Here is a 16,838-nt window from a genome sequence, read left to right as displayed (position 1 = left end):
TCTCTAGAGTTGTTTCAGGAGGGAGCACTGGATCTACTGTTTTTGAGGCTGCCATTGTCCTTGTTTATTTGTTTTGTTGCATTTGGGTTTGGATCATACTCCACTAAGGAGTACTCCAAGCTCAATGCTCAAGTTTTACTGCTGCCAGGTCTCGTACTCTGTGGTGCCGCAGATCCAAGACTGGCTTCTTTGGCTTTGTTCTATTTGGGAAGGTTGGGGACCACACCTAGTGATTCTTGGGGTTTCTCCTTGCTCTGAGCTCCAGCATTGCCCTGGCAGTGCTTGGGGGACCATATGGAACGCCAGTATCACCAACCCTATCCTCTCTTCATTCAGATTTATTTTTGTGCCATGGTGGAGGTGCTTAGGACTTCCTCTTGCTCTCTGCTCTGGATTCACCTCTAAAGGGCATAAGAGCCCCCGGGCCACATGGCCCCATTGTGCCCTGTCAGCTACAGTGACTCAGGAGCGTTTCCTCTGTTTTGTCCTTCCTGCTCTGGAGAGCCTCACCTGCTCAGCCACACAGTCTCACATTCACTCGCTGCTTTGTGTGCCGTTTTAGGCATGTGCCAGTTCCAGGGAGATGGAGCAGAGGATATTTGGGGCTGGCAGAAGTGTTGGGGGTCAGGTCACTTTTGCCTGCTTTGAGAGGAATTTGGGGCAGCCCTGAACTTGAGTTCAGAGTCCTCTAGGCACAAATGTCCACACACAACTTTGAGTTGCTCACTGGATATTGAGTGACCCCCTCTCATCCCTAGTCATTATGGGCCCTGGGGGTCGGGTTTTTTGTGTTCAGTATTTTGGTCCAAGCCCATCATTGCTTCTTTAACTTTTTTTTTTAATTTTACATTATTTTTATAAAGGAATTCACAATATTTGATTCCATTTAATATTCGAGCCCCAATCCCACCACCATTACACCTTCCCACCACCATATTTTGGATGTTTCCATCCTGTACCCCAACCCCTGCTCCAAAGCAGAAATGAAATAATTTATTTTGTATTTTTTCTTTTGAATAAACCACTGAAAATGCTCCAAAAACTTTTGTTAGAGGAGAGGGTGTAAAGTTTGTTGTATTTCACCCAGGGGCCATTAAACATTTTTAGAAGCAATTACTAGGGAACCTAGCCAGCAATCCCAGGCTGATCTTGCCTTGTTTTGTTTTGGAGGGTGCTGATGGGGAGGGGCCACACCCAGTGATTCTCGGGTTACTCCTGAGTCTACACTCCTGTATTGCACCTGGCAGTACCTGGAAGGACATATGGGGCGTTGGGGATTACCAGCCCTACCTAATGTTCCTGCATTCACTGTCCTGTTACTCCAGCCTGCTGTTTCATTTTCTTTCGTATTTTTTGTGTGTAGTGGAGTGCTTAGGATGTCCTCTTGGCTCTGTGCTGCAGATTCACCCCTGACAGGCATCAGGACCACCAGGGTGTGATAGCCTTGTATGCACTCTGGCAGCTACCATGATTCTGACACAAGTCATGTGTTTCCGAGTTTTTTTTCCTTGATCTGGGGTGCCTTGCCAATTCAGCGACACAGGCTCTGCGTGGATATTCTGTTCATGCCCTTTCATTAATTTGACCCATTATGTCAGGGACACACGGGGTTCTCTTGTCTCCAATCCATGTCTTTGTCTCTGGGAGAAGGGCATTCCGGGTTGAGGCCTGCGGCCATCTCCTGGCTGGAAGGAGGAGCCCTGAGGACTGACAGTTGAGGAAGAATAACACCAGAGTCAAGAGAGAAAATCAAAAGGTCATTCCATGATGCACTGTCCAAGGTAGTGAAAGGCAGAGAGAGCACAGCACAGACGACTGGATCCAGGTGCCCGAGGCCCCAGGGGTCAGCAGCACATTTCACATGAGCTCAGGGCACCCACACACTGCCCAGCGCCCGAGCCAGTGAGGGTCCCTGACACTCATCTGCACACCTGCACACATGGCTCTCCTCCCTGTCCTCTGAGGAGTTCGTCATGGAATGACCTTGTGATTTGCTTTCTTAAGCAAATAAAAGCAGTTAAAGAAGAGCACTTCTCACTTCACTAATATTAGAGGGGAAAAAGCCTAAAACTTTTTTGTTTTGGCAAGTTGTAAAAATCCTAATAATCTAGTAGTAATATGATACTGTAAATCATTTAGGTTGTTGAAAAGGCTAAGTAATGCCTTTTTACCAGGAAAGTTTGCTAACTGTAAGCTCAGAATATACCTCCATTCAGGATGGGTCCTTATGCTCTTTCAGTAATATTTTTGATTTTGGAAACACACCTGACACTTCTGGTGGTTCTCAGGCCCCATTTTGGGTGCCAGGGATGGAACTCAAGTTGACCAAGTTCAGTGCGAGTGCTAACCCACTGTACCGGTCACTCCTGGTCCATACTCTGGGTTTGAAATGTATTTCTGAATTCCCCCATCGAACTTTCCTTGCCAGTGACTTTCCATTGCTCCTGTGTTGTCAGGGGTAGAGCATTAACGTGTAAAGTGCTCTCAGATGTCTTTCGCAGCCTTTCTTCCTCTTCGAGGTTCTGTCCAGCTGTCAGGTAGCTGCTATCTGTCTGGGTTGTGCCAGTTCCTCTCCAAGGCTCCTTTTACCCCCATCTTGATTTGTTACTTTCCTGGGAAACTCACTGTCCTGTGCCCCACCCACTCCCTACCTGCCTGTTTTACCTGAATCAACCCTGTCGCTGTATTCCTCATGGCCTTATGTGTGAGAGCATTGGTCCAATGTTTGACTGACCAATAATGCATCAGGGACTTCTTACCCGAGCTCCCAATCCAGTAGCTGCCTCTCCACTCCCTTATGTGAATCCATCCCCATCAAGCCACTGATTCACCTGGGTGGGGGTAATGGTTCTCTGCACATCTGGAGTCTGGACCTTTAAGGCTGCTTGCAGGACCGGAAGTGAAATCACACCGGGGCCTTCCTGGTGCTTCTCTTCCTGGAAACGGGGGTCAGAGATTCCTTGGTCACTTGGGTGAAGGACAAAGTGGGGCCCCAGCCAGGAAGCAGGACTATGAAGGCCCGTTTTGTCTTGCTGCAGGTCGGGAGTGGCCTCCCGTGAGCGCCCCACGCCTCCCCATCTGCACACTGAGCCGCGGGACCGCGCCAGCTCAAAGGGCCTCTCGCGCTTGTTTTTCTTGTGTTCCCCGATATCCAGGCGGTTCCTGAGGTATGATGGAGTCTTTTGGGGGACGCGGAGCTTTGAGAGGTTCGTAGGGGGCTCTAGTGGGATGCGGGGGTCGCGGGTGTGAGTGCATGATCCTGGGGGAATGCTGAAGCCACGATCGCCTTCAGCTCCACGTTGCGGCAGCTATGGGTGTGTGCGGGGCTGAGCGCGGGGGCTGTGGGCCTTGGGGTGCAGGATCGGCCGAGGGCGGGGGCTTGACTGTCCGAACCTTTCAGCTGACTCATGTTGGGTCCTTGCCCCAGTTTCGCTGCTGCAGTATCTCCAGATACACGTTGAGGGGCAGAGCCGCAGCCCCCGCCCCCCCACCCCCCCCCCCGCAATGGCAAGAGACCCTGTTGCCATCCAGCTTTTTCATTGGCTGCCCTCGTGGGTCAGGCCGGGGCGGTGGATCTGTAGGTGGCCCGGGTTTGTCAATGATAATTTCCTTTTGGGGCTACTTTTGGCGTGGGGAATGGGGGACTCTGCATTCCCGGAGATATCCTGAGGGCTTTCTCTGACTCTGGGCTCAGATATTATTCCTGGCCGTGCTCTGGGGGCCGTGGGGATGCAGAGGATTGATTAGTGTCAGCAACGCAAGCTTCCTAACATGTTTACTGTATGTTGGAATAGGAATATCTGCTTCCTCACATCAAGTTGCAAAGTCCTGCCCAGACTGCTGGCTATCGAGGTGAGTATTGGGGTTAAAGGGTGTGTCTGTGTGCGCTTGTGTGTTCGTGTACTGCCGGTAAAAGTTTATGTCTGTAGAAAGTTTTTTAAAAAATTTATTTATTTGCTTTTTGGGTCACACCCGGCAAAGCAAGGGATTACTCCCGGTTCTGCTCTCATGAATTACTCCTGAGGTGCTCATGGAACCATATGGGATGCTGGAAATCAACCCAGGTTGGCCATTTGCAAAGCAAACACCCTACCAACTGTTCTAGTGCTCCAGCATACCCACCCCCATTTTTTTTAGAAAGGGCTTGCCTCAGGCAACCATAGAGCAGAATGTGGCGCTATGGGGGGTGGGGAGGACGGGGAGGGGCAGCCCTGCTTCTGGCCAGAAGGGGGCGCTGATGCACAAAATTTTCTGGCCTCAGAGTCCTTCCTCACTGGGCCTGTGAGAACCTTCTTTGGGATCCAGGAGTCCCCAGACCAAGGCAGGGCCGACTTTTCTCTCTTGTAGCCAATCCTAGAACTTGTGTCGCGAAAGGCAGCACAGATGCCAACACATTTTGCGTCTCCTGGAGAGAAAGAAACATCTGACAGTGTTCCTCAGGTGGGTCTGTGAGCCAGTGCCCGAGGGTGTGGCTGGTCAGAACTTGGGAATTTTGCTCCTGTCCAGTGCTCACAGTCCTGACTTCTCCTCCAGGTGTCTGATCCTCTGGAAAAACAGGCAAGAGAAGATGGTGAGGTGCCATCCGACACACCGACGCCAGGTAGGAGTGACAAAATGAGGTGATGCAGTGACAGGAGCGTCAGGCTTCCTGGGCTGTCTGTCTCTGTCTTGCTCAGGAAGGATCCTGCCTCCTTGTGGGAGCACCTGGCTCTCTGCAGTATGCGGCCTCATTTGTGTCAGTATCACTGTATTTGGCTTTTGGACCACAACAGCTCAAAGATTACTGGGGCTCAAGGATGACTCCTGACATGTCTCAGGGAGCATATGGGGTGCTGGGCGTCAAAGACTGGTTGTCTGGGTATTTTGTTTTATTTTCGGAACCACACGCAGTGATTCTGGGGATTATACTCTTGGCTCTGCACTCTGGCATTGTACCTGGCACTGCTTAGGGGACCCTATGGGATGGCGGGGACCACCAGCCCTACCCACTCTCCTGTTACACAGTCATGCTGCTTTGTTTCTTTTCATATTTATTTTTGGGCCACAGGGGAGATGCTCAGGGCTTCCTCTTGGCTCTGTGCCTGATGTGCATCATGGGTCCCCAACTGTGCTGGACCTGTTTCTGCCCTTTCAGCTTAAGTGACTGTGGGATACAAGGGGTGTATGTTTAGTGTTTTGAGCTGAAAGCAGAGTCACTCATTTGGGTCCCACTGATTGTGTGCTCAGTTTTTACTCTGCAGTGCTCATAGGAACAGTAGTTGAATTCTCTGGGGTCAGGAGCAAGTCTGCCACCTTCAGGAAACTTCTAGTAGAGCATCCTCACATTTTCACAGATGCAGCTGTCTTAGAGAGAAGTTGGTACCCGATGGCCAGAAATTCAGGTGGAGGCTGGTTCCTTTCGATGGGACAGGCCCTGAGCCCCTCTAGGGCCCTGGGGTCCTGGCCTCACAGCCCAGGGAACAGGGTAGGGACAGACCCTGACTCCTGCCCCCTTTGTATGCCGGCTCAGGACACGTTGACTTTCTCTGATGTGGCAGTGATCTTCACCCCAGAGGAGTGGACGTGCTTGGATACCTCTCAAAGAAAGCTCTACAGGGACGTGATGCTGGAGACCTACCAGCACCTGTGGGCCATTGGTGAGAGCAGTGTGGGGCCGACCTTCTCTGGACAGACCCATGTGGGCTTCCTGTGCTGGGCAGTGACTGTGTGTCCAACAGTAGCTGTGACTGTACTGGCGAGGACAGCCATGCAGTAACTGTTTCTCTAGTTCCTTCCCTGGTTTTCTTGTTGGTGCTCACCTCGCGATGCTCGGGGTTTACTCTAAGCTTTGTCCATAGGAATCACTCTCTGTGGGTTTGCATGAATCTGGAGTGTCTGGGACCGACCCAGGTTAGCCCCGTGCATGGCAAGCTCCCCACGTGTTGTACCATTGCTCAGGTCTCTCTAAAAAGTTCCTGATTTCTGCCAATGCTGAGTTCTCTTCTCTGATCACTTCTTGAACTACACATAATTTCTAGTATTTGTTTTGGTTTTGCTTGTATTTGGGGCACAACCTGAATCCTCTTGTCTCTGTGCTGTGGAATCACTCCTGGGGGTGCTCAGGGGCCATGGGGTTATATGGATTGAACACGCTTGGCAACTTAAAAGGCTGCTGTCTTAATCCTGGTAATATTGCACCAGGCCCACAACTTCAGTTAATTTATTTTTATTTTTATTATTTTATTTTTTTTATTTTTTAAAATTTTTATTAGTGAAACACCATGACGAACAGTTGTAGACTTAAAATTTTTGTGCTTAAGTTTCATTTATACAGTAATCGATTACACATCCCTTCACCAGTGCCCATTCTCCACCACCACGAATCCTAGTATCCCTCCCCTCCTATCCCCCTGCCCATCCTGCCTCTGTGGCAGGGCATTCCCTTTTGTTTTGATTTGGTTTGTTGTTATACTTGCAAATACTTAGGGATTATTTCTGGCTTTGTATTCCGTTATTCATCCTGGTTATGGTCCGGGACATTGTGTGCTTCTGGGGATCAATACTGTACGTGTGTGCAGTAATATCTTGCCTGCTGTAATATCGCTCCCAACATAGCTCATTTATTTCTTCGGGCCTCACCCCATCAGATTTTGCTCTATTTCAGTTCTCGTGGTCACTTCCAGTGGTTCTTGGTTCATCGGGAGTCAGGATTTGCCTCTAGATTATGCAGTCAGGGATCACATCTGATGGCTTGAGCGACCCTACTGAATGTCAGGATCGAACTTTAATTGACCTTGAGGAAGGCCCGTGCCTGACCTGCTGTGCCATCTGTCTGCATCCTTTTATGTTTGTTTATAAAACCAACTGGGGGCTTTGGTCGTCTTTGTTCATCTTTGGATTTGTTAAGCTTTAGGGTTTACTGCACTCAGGCATCAGTTCACGCAGGCTCAGTACATTGCATGTGATGCCGAGCCTAGAGTGACATTACAGCGAACACGGTGCTTGTCTTGCAAGTTCTGGACATGCATTTTATTCTCACATTCCCATGTGGTCCTATAGCAACAGCAAAGGTGATTTTTGAGTACAGAGTTAGGATCCCAATCTAGAGAAAAAAATACTATTTACTGTGCTGAGATCCAATCCATTTTGGCCCTTTAAGACCCAGGTTATACTATTTTTGTTTTTTTCTGGCACCTAGTATTTCATTCTTAAATTAGGACCTGAATCTGAGCTCTTGGATAACCCCAAATCTGGAACATTTCAGATGTGCAGATTCTGTTCATGCCTTTCCAGTAATATACTCCATTTTTATAGGGACATATGGGGTTTACTTGTCACGTTTTCCTTGTCACTCATCCATGCTCCATCTCTGTGAGGTTCAGGGCATTCTGGCATGAAGCCTACGGTGATCTCCTGGCTCCAAGGAGGAACCCTGTGTCCGGGAAAGAGAGGGATGCGTGCAGGTGAGTGTCTGAGAATCCTCCCTGGCTCAGGCCCAGGGCCGTGTGTGGGTGCCCTGAGCACATGTGAAACGCCCTGCTGACCCTGATACCCTTGTGTTCCTGGATCCAGGCATCTGTGCTGCATTCACGCTGCCATGGATTGTCTGTCATGGAATAATCTTGCGCTTTGCATTCTTGACTTTGACATTATTCTTCCTCATCTACCAATTCATGAAACTTTCGCTCCTTGGTCCCCCTGTTTTTGCCTTATCAGCCTGTCTGTACAGTCTATAATGTTGCTTTACCTTCATCCCATTCGAAGAATTCTTTTTTTTTTTTTTTTTGGTCACACCCGGCAATGCACAGGGGTCATTCCCGGCTCATGCACTCCAGAATTACTCCTAGCAGTGATCACGGGACCATATGGGATGCTGGGAATCGAACCCGGGTAAACTGTGTGCAAGGCAAACACCCTACCCACTCTGCTATTGCTCCAGCCCCTCCATTTAAAGAATTGTTACATTGTATATTGTGTTTGGTTTCAGAACTCAATGCATGGCTTCAGGATTTGGGAACTCAGTCACTGAGTATGAGTGAGCCGGTAAGATTTGCAGTTTGGGATCAATATTATAATGCTAATGGAAAATGTCAGTGGATCATCATGTTATTTTTATTTATTTATTTATTTTTGCTTTTTGGGTCACACCCAGCAATGCACAGGGCTTACTACCGGCTCTGCACTCAGGAGTTACTCCCAGCCATGCTTAGGGGACCATACATGATGCTGGGAATCGAACCCAGGTCGGCCGTGTGCAAAGAAAACTCCCTACCCGCTGTGCTATCTCTCCAGCACCTCATCATGTTATTTTTAAAGTGAAGGACCAGGAATGGGCGGAAGGAAATTCAGAGTATGATGCTTGAGGTCGAGGACCCTTATCTTCACTGGGTGCTGACATCTCTGCTCAAAACCTAAAGAAAATTGTAATATGTTTCTTGTAAATGTCGTGCTTTTTCATTTGATTGAAAATATCTACAAATGGTAATTGTAAAAAGACATGAACTTTTAAACTGCTCTGTCCACATTGCTCCATGTGTTACCCAGAGACCTACCAGGAATAATCCGTGAGAACTGCATGGTGTACCCCCACCCCCAAATGAAAACAAAATACAGAACAGAAAAAGTCATTGATCGTGAAAAAAATCTGCCTGTGGTGAGATGTTTTCAATGGCCCCTGTGGTCAGTCTTAGCAATGTGGGATGCAGTGTTTCTTCACAAATGCATCCCGGGCTCTACTCCACAATGAGCTAGAACTCAACCCACAATTTAGTGTGTTTTATTTTCTCTTGAATCTGTTGCATCAGTTTTCTGTGTAGGGAGTTATTCCTGCCTGTTCATTGAGTTGAAAAAAATATTTAACAAATTAATAGCCCCTCATTCATCAATTTTCCATGTGCATCTTATAGAAACATTAGGTTAGTCCATGGCAATGCCATCCACCTGTCGGGAATTGCATTAGTGTGGTGCAAATGTTAGAAATGAATCTGCAGGTATCAAATTTATTTTGACGTGGAGATTCTTAAGGCATAGAATGATAATTGGAATCCTTTGATGTTCTACAGGGAAGCAGCCAGCTCGAGTGGAATGTCTCTGACCCTTCACACTGTGAAAAAGTTTTGAGTGTGCATTTGTGCCCTCAGCCTCATGGGGATGCCCAGGCAGGCAGGATGGCCTCTGAGGGTGATCAGAATGGAGAGAGCAACCTCACTCTGAAGAATCCCGCCACTGGGAAAAGTTTCACACAGTCTGTTGTTCTCCATCTATGGACAAAAACCCCAACATTGGGGCAGACCCTCGAATGTGGGAGAGGAGCACTTTTTATAGTGAGTTCTTCACACCGAAAGGCCCACAAGCAAAGTCACCATGGATTGACCCTGTCCAAGAGTAAGGAATGTGGGGGAGCTTCCCCGTGTTTCCAGGACCGTGATGTTCCCTTAGAAACCCACAGTGGAGAGAATACCCAGGAATGTCAGCAGCAAGGTCATGGTTTGAATCCGGTATCACCCCAATGTGATGACATGAACATCCACAAAGTAGGGAAACCATATACATGTAAGGACTGTGCGAAGGCCTTCACTCGAACCTCAGACCTCTTAAAGCATTGTAGAATCCATACTGAAAAGAAATCATATGTGTGTGATCAATGTGGGAAGGTCTTTGGTTACTCCTCCCACCTTTCTAGACACAGGAAAATTCATACTGGAGAGAAACCTCATACATATAAGACACGTGGAAAGGTCTTCACTCTATCCTCAACCCTTACGGGGCATATGAAAACTTATACTGAAGAGAGGCCTTATACATGTAATGAATGTGGGAAGGCCTTTAGTTATTCCTCAATCCTTACTCGGCATATGAGAATTCACAATGGAGAGAAGCCTTATGAATGTAAGGTATGTGGAAATGCCTTTGTTAATTCCTCAAGACTTACCTGCCATATGAGAATTCACACTGGAGAGAGACCATATGTTTGTAATGAATGTGGGAAGGCCTTTGTTGAATCCTCAGGCCTTACTCGGCATATGAGAATTCACAATGGAGAGAAGCCTTATGGATGTAAGGTTTGTGGAAAGGCCTTTGTTAATTCCTCAAGACTTACCTGCCATATGAGAATTCACACTGGAGAGAGACCATATGTTTGTAAGGAATGTGGGAAGGCCTTTGTTGTATCCTCAGGCCTTACTCAACATATGCGAATTCACAATGGAGAGAAGCCTTATGGATGTAAGGTATGTGGAAAGTCCTTTGTTTATTCCTCAAGCCTTAATATGCATATGAGAATTCACAATGGAGAAAAGCCTTATGGATGTAAGGTATGTGGAAAGGCCTTTGTTGTATCCTCAAGCCTTCTCTGCCATATGAGAATTCACACTGGAGAGAGACCATATGTTTGTAAGGAATGTGGGAAGGCCTTTGTTGAATCCTCAAGCCTTACTTATCATATGAAAATTCACATTGGAGAGAAGCCTTATGGATGTAAGGTATGTGGGAAGGCCTTTCTTTATCCCTCAAAACTTAACTGTCATATGAGAAATCACACTGGACAGAAGCCTTATGGATGTAAGGTATGTGGAAAGGCCTTTGTGGAATCCTCAACCCTTATTCGGCATATGCGAAAGCACACTGGAGAAAGACCTTATGTTTGTAAGGAGTGTGGGAAGGCCTTTGTTTCTTCCTCAAACCTTAATTGTCATATGAAAATTCACACTGGAGAGAAACCTTTTGTTTGTAAGGAATGTGGGAGGGCCTTCCGTCAGGCCTCCGGCCTAAATGTACATAGGGCAGTTCACACTGGCGTGAAATCTTATGTATGTCAAGAATGTGGGAAGGCCTTTGTGTTTCCTTCTGGTCTTAGTAAACATCAAAAAATTCGTACTAGATAACTCAATGCCCTAATAACAATTTTCAAAGTCAAAACAGGCCCCTTTCATAAAGTCTATTGCGTTTGTACCATGGGTGGCTGTGGTACAAAAGTGCAGCCAGGAAGGAAATAGTCCCTTAGTGTATAACAAACATTCTGTGATGTCTGTCTATTAGGGAAGGTCTATGCCAGGGTTCTGGCATTTAAACTGGATGTGTATGTTAATATGTACTTTTTTGGATTTTCTGGTTTAAGCCAGGATGAATGTGAATAAAAACGCTAAAAAAAAACCTTTGCTCAGAGCTGTCAAGGTTAAGAGTGGCCAAGATTAGTACCAGGAATTTTGCTGCATGGCTTGGAGGCCAGCCACACGTGCTAGGGGAAAAGGCAGCCCAGATAGAGAAGGGAGCACCAGATAAATTGTGTTGGGAGGGTCCTCCCAGAATGGGAGAAGCATGCTGAAAGTAGACTATAGACCAAACATGATTGCCACTCAATATCTCTTTTGCAAACCACAACACCCAAAAGGAGAGAGAGATAAAAGGGGAATGACCTGCCACAGAGGCAGGGTAGGATGAGGGGATGGACGGTGGGAGGGATACTGGGATCCGTGATGGTGGGAAAATGGGCACTGGTTGAGGGATGGGTATTTGGTCATTGTATACTTGACACCCAAGCACAAAAATTTGTAAGTGTACAACTGTACCTGACGGTGTCTCACTAATTAAAATTTACAAAAAAAGAATGTGAATAAAAAGGCAAAAAAAAAAACACTACGCTCAGGGCTGTCAAGGCTCACCACTGTCTTATTCTTTGTTGTGACTCTGGCTTGATATTTTGTTTTTGCTTTTTGGTTCACACCCAGTGATGCTCTGGGGTTACTCCTGACTCCACAATCAGTAGTTACTCCTGGCGGTTCCCAATGACCATATGGGATAGCAGGGATTGAAACTGGGTTGCCCCGTACAAGGAAAAAGCCCTCCCCTCTGGACTGTCGCTCCAACCCCTGTGACTTTGCTTTGAGGCCCTTGGTTTGGGGGATTATAGCAGAGAAACAGCCATATCTTCGTTCTTCAGGGCCTCCTGATTCATGTTCTTTGGAGCCACACCCAGCTGAGTCCTACTTCTCGCTATCAGCTCAGTTATCCATACCTGGGGGACTCAGGATCATTATGGGGTACTGTGGTTGGAATCCAGGTGGGCTGTGTGTGACCAGCTCCTTCTCCCATGCCATCTCTGCCTGCCTTGTGTTCAGGTACTGGTTAGCGTTGTGTAAGTATAAAGAATAAATGTTTCAGAAAATGTTATTTTTGTTAAATACCCCTTGCAAGGTTCTTGCAAGGTTCTCTCCATTAGAGTGTCATGAAGACAGTTTGTGTTTTAAATTTTAAACTTTGTTTTTCCCGTCTTTTTGGGTCATACCCTGAAATACTTAGGGATTACTCCTGGTGGTGCTCCGGGAACCCTGTTAAACCTGGTGCAAGGCAAAAGTCCTGTCTGTTGTAACTACTCTATGGCCCCTATTGGAAACAGTTTAAATGAGCATTCCTGTGTTTAGAAAGACATATGAAAGGATGGAAGCGCCCCTTGAATCAAATGTCTGACAAATGCCGGGAATGCTGGTCAGCTCCCCACATCCCAGCAGACTGTTCCATTTACCTATGATTACTCACAAGGTTGGTCATGTTCATGGATCCCCCGCCCCAAGTTCAATAATATTACAGAAAAAAATAAGAGTTGTATTTAGAATTAGCAAAGTCCCATCAATGTAGTAGTCCCCAGCATTATAAAAAGGATTCAGATCTGCTTACAGGACAAAAAAGGCTCCAAGGTGACCAATATGGCTTGCTGGCCATTAGCCTCCATTTTTAGGGTCGGAATATGGTGCAACTGAGCAGTATTCAGGGCCTACTCCTGGCTTTGCACTTCGATGGTGCTCAGGGGACCATTTGGAATTCTGAGGGTTGAACCCAGATTGACCACATGCAAGGCAAGTGCCCAACCCACTGTACTAACCTCTTGCCCCATACTCTGGATTTAAAATTGTGCTTCTGAAATGGTTTTTCTTGTAGGCAAGAGTCCATTGGTTTGGTGTTTTCAAGTGGTAGTACATTGAATAGACCATGCTCTCTGATGTTCTTCACAGCCTCTGCTCCTGTTCCAGTGTCTTTCCAGCTCTCTGGGCTGCTGCTAGGCCAGTTCCCTGCATCTCCACGGCTGGCTTTGCCATCACTGCTTTCACCCCATCTTGATAACTTCCCCAAGAAACTCAGCATCCGGTGAATTGTACCAACATTCCTGTTTTACCTTGAATCACCCCAGCTGCATTTTTCCTGATAGATAGTGTGTGAGAGCATTGAGTCATTGTTTGACTGAACAGTACAGGAACAGGAGTCTTCTTATCTCCAGCCTCCCACTGTGTGACCCACCACTCTCCACAGCCGCCTCTCCACATCTTTATCCAGTCCATCACCCTTGAAGCACAGATTCACCTGGGTGGGAAAAATGTTCTCTGTATCTGGACCATGGCCTTTTAAGTCTCAGGTTCCGGAAGAAGTGGAAGTGGCATCATAGTCCTGGAACATTCAGATATCGTTTGTATCCCAGTTATGGTTTCGTGGCTCAGATCGCCATTGATCTTGTGGTAGAGGAGGAAAATGGCGGCCTTTCGTGGAAGGGGACTGTGAAGACCTATTTTTGGTCAGGACACAAGTGGCGGTCCGCCAACGCCCAGTGCCTCCCGTTCTTCGCACTCTGAGCGCTGGGGCCACTCCAGCTGGGGTTCCCTTTTGTGCTTGTTTTACTCTCATTTCTGATATCAGTCATTTCCTGAGGCATTAGGGATGATATAGGGGAACCCAGAGGCTTTAGGGGGTGCAGGGTTTGTGGTGTGTGTAGGCGATAGTGGGGGTCCCCTTTGGCCACCATCACCTCCAGCTCCATGAATGGTCAGCAGCAGGTGTGTGTGAGGCTGAGCGCAGAGGCTGAGCTCGGGGTCTGCGGGAACCACAGAGGGCAGGGCTTGGCTGTCCCAACCCTCCCAGCACGGGACTTTGCTCTTCTCTGTCCCAGAGCATTTGGCCCTGGGATCACTCACTCATGTAGAACCTTCAGTTTCACTTCAAACGGCAGGGCCCCAGCCCCCTGTTGTTGTCTGTGCTTTGACTGTCGTGATATTGCAGGGCCACTTGGTGGTTTGACCCGTGCCGGAGGCTGGGTTTTGCAAATGACACTTTTTTAGTATAATTGTTTTGGTTTGGCTTGTGTACCACATCCAGAGTTGCTCAGGTTCTAATTTTTTTTTTTTTTGCTTTTTGGGTCACACCTTTCAATGAAAATGGGTTACTATTGTCTCTGCACTCAGGAGTTACTCCTGGCAGTACTCACGGGACCCTATGGGATTCTGGGAATCGAACCTAGGTAGGCCGCATGCAAGGCAAACATCCTACCTGCTCTGTTATCTCTCCACCCCAACTCAGGGTTCGGAAACTGCCTCCTGGGTTTTCCTTGTAGATGAGTGTTCACTGCTCGCGTGTTGGCAATCATACTGCATTGACTGGACAGTGTTCTCTGATGTTCTTACGAGCCTTTGCTCCTGTTCCAGTGTCTCTCGAGCTCTCTGGGCTGCTTCTAGGCCAGTTCCTCTCTGCTCTTGTGCTGGCTTCGAGTCACTGCTTTCTCCCCACCTTGATGGATGATTTCCCAGAGAAACTCATTGTTCTGTGCCCCACCTGCTCCCTCTCTGCCTCTTTTACCTTGAATGAACCCTTTGCGTTTTTCCTGATGGACTGTGTGTGAGAGCATTGGTTCATTGTTTACCCAGTACAAGACCAGAGGACTTCTTACCCTCACTAACCCTCCACTGTGTGCCACTCAATGCCTCTTTTGCGGACCACAACACCCAAAAGGACAGAACAAAAGGGAATGCCCTGCCACATAGGCAGGGTGGGATGGGGGCGATGTGGGTGGGAGGAATACTGGGATCCATGGTGGTGGAAAATGGGCACTGGTGGAGGGATGAGTATTTGATCATTGTATAATCGAAACCCAAGCACAAAAATTTGTAAATCCACAACTGTACCTCATGGTGTTTCACTTATAAAAATTAATTAAAAACAATAAAACTGCTACATCTTTAAAAAATCCTCCCATTTTTCATCAATTTTGCTAGAGCGGGCATCATAACGTCTCCATTTTGAGACTTCTTGTTACTGTGTTTAGCATATCGAATATGCCATGGGTATCTTGCCAGGCTTTTCCGTGCAGGTGAGATACTCTCGGTAGCTTGCCGGGATCTCCGAGAGGTGCGGAGGAATCAAACCCGGCTTGGCCGGGCTGGCCGTTTGCAAGGCAAATGCCCTACCGCTGTTCTATCGCTCTCTCTCTCTCTCTCTCTCTCTCTCTCTCTCTCTATATATATATATATATATATATATATATATGTTTGTTGGTGTTACACACCTGGCAGGGCGCAGGGCTTACTCCTGGATTTTCACTTTGATGGTGCTCAGGGAACCATTGGGAATTCTGCGGATTGAACCCAGATTGACCACATACAAGGAAAGTGCCCACCTCACTGTACTACCCCTCATCTTCATACTCTGGATTTAAAATTGGGTTTCTCAAACTGCCTCCTGTGTTTTTTCTTGTAGGCAAGAGTCCTCTGGTCAGGCATTTTCAAGATGTAGCATGTTGGCTGGATAGTGCTCTCTGATGGTCTTACCAGACTTTTCCCCTTTCCAGTGTTTGTCCAGCTCTCTGGGCTGGTGCTAGGCCAGTTCCTCTTTGAATCTCCAGGGGTGGCTTTAGAGTCACTGCTTCACCCATTCTTACTTCCTCACGAAACTCAATGTCAGGTGCCTTGTATCAACTTGCCTGTTTGACCTTGAATCAACCCACATGTGTTTTTCCTGATGGACTGTGTGTGAGAGCATTGTTTCAATGGTTGAGTAACCAGTAGAGGATCAGGGCTCTTGTCCTTACCCCCAGCCCTCCACTGTGTGACCCACCACTCCAGCAGCTGCCTCTCCACTACTTTATCCAGTCTTGCCCCCCATAAAGCACCGATTCACCTGGATGGGCACAGAGGGTCTCTCTGCATCTGGACCATGGCCCTTGAAGGATCTTGGCGGGTGCGGAAGTGATGTCACAGAACTGGCACTTTCATCATCCTTTCTATTCTAGTTGTGGTTGCCTGGTTCAGGCCGCCATTGGTGTCGTGGGTAAAGGGGGAATTGATGGCTCTTTTGATGGGGCACTGTGGAGGCTGATTTTGTGGCAGGACACTAGCAGCCTCCAAGTCTCCTGCACTGTGAGTGGCAGAGCTGGGGCACCTGGGAGCGTGATTTTGCACTTCTTTTTCACTCGTTCCTGATATCCAGGCAGTTCCTGAGGTATGGAAAAGGCTTTAGGGGGACCTAGAGGCTTTGGGAAATGGAGTGGGGCCAGTGCCGAGGTGCAGGGTTCGCATGTGTGAGCAAATGGGTGGGTGAGGTTTGCAAGTGATTTTTTTTTTTTTTTGCTCTTTGGATCACACCCGGCGATGCACAGGGATTACTCCTGGCTCTGCATTCAGGAGTTACTCCTAGCGGTTCTCAGGGAACCATATGTGATGCTGGGATTCGAACCTAGGTCGGCCGCGTGCAAGGCAAACACCCTACCCGCTGTACAGCCCCTATGTGTCTTTTTTTAAAAGAGAAATAGTTTATTTCTGGGGTGTATGGTGGTGTTGGGGAAACCTTGGTTAGGGTCACTCGTGATGCAGTGGAAATAATTAATTTAGAAAGGGCCAGAGCAATAGTACAGCCAGTATGGTGCTTGCCTTGTAAGCGGCCAACTCAGGTTCCATCTACACCTGGTATTTCACATAGTCCCTGAGCCCAGAGCTGCAATAACCCCTGAGCACTGCCAGTTGTGGTCCAAAATTGAAACACATGGACACGCACAGACATACACATACATACGATGTGAGAACAATGAAAGGGAGTACTAGTATTTA

The 16,838-nt window shown here is 47.6% G+C and overlaps 1 pseudogene; it reads right to left on the bottom strand.

Annotated features, from left to right (window-relative positions):
• Positions 1 to 16,838, bottom strand: part of LOC130022155 (zinc finger protein 208-like) — a 179,711-nt pseudogene that overhangs the window by 28,297 nt on the left and 134,576 nt on the right.

This window comes from Sorex fumeus, unplaced genomic scaffold (genome assembly GCF_029834395.1).
Source record: "Sorex fumeus unplaced genomic scaffold, SorFum_2.1 ptg000019l, whole genome shotgun sequence".
Classification (NCBI taxonomy): Eukaryota; Metazoa; Chordata; class Mammalia; order Eulipotyphla; family Soricidae; genus Sorex; species Sorex fumeus.
The sequence above is the reverse complement of the archived record's forward strand: the minus strand, read 5'-3'. Positions and strand labels throughout refer to the sequence as shown.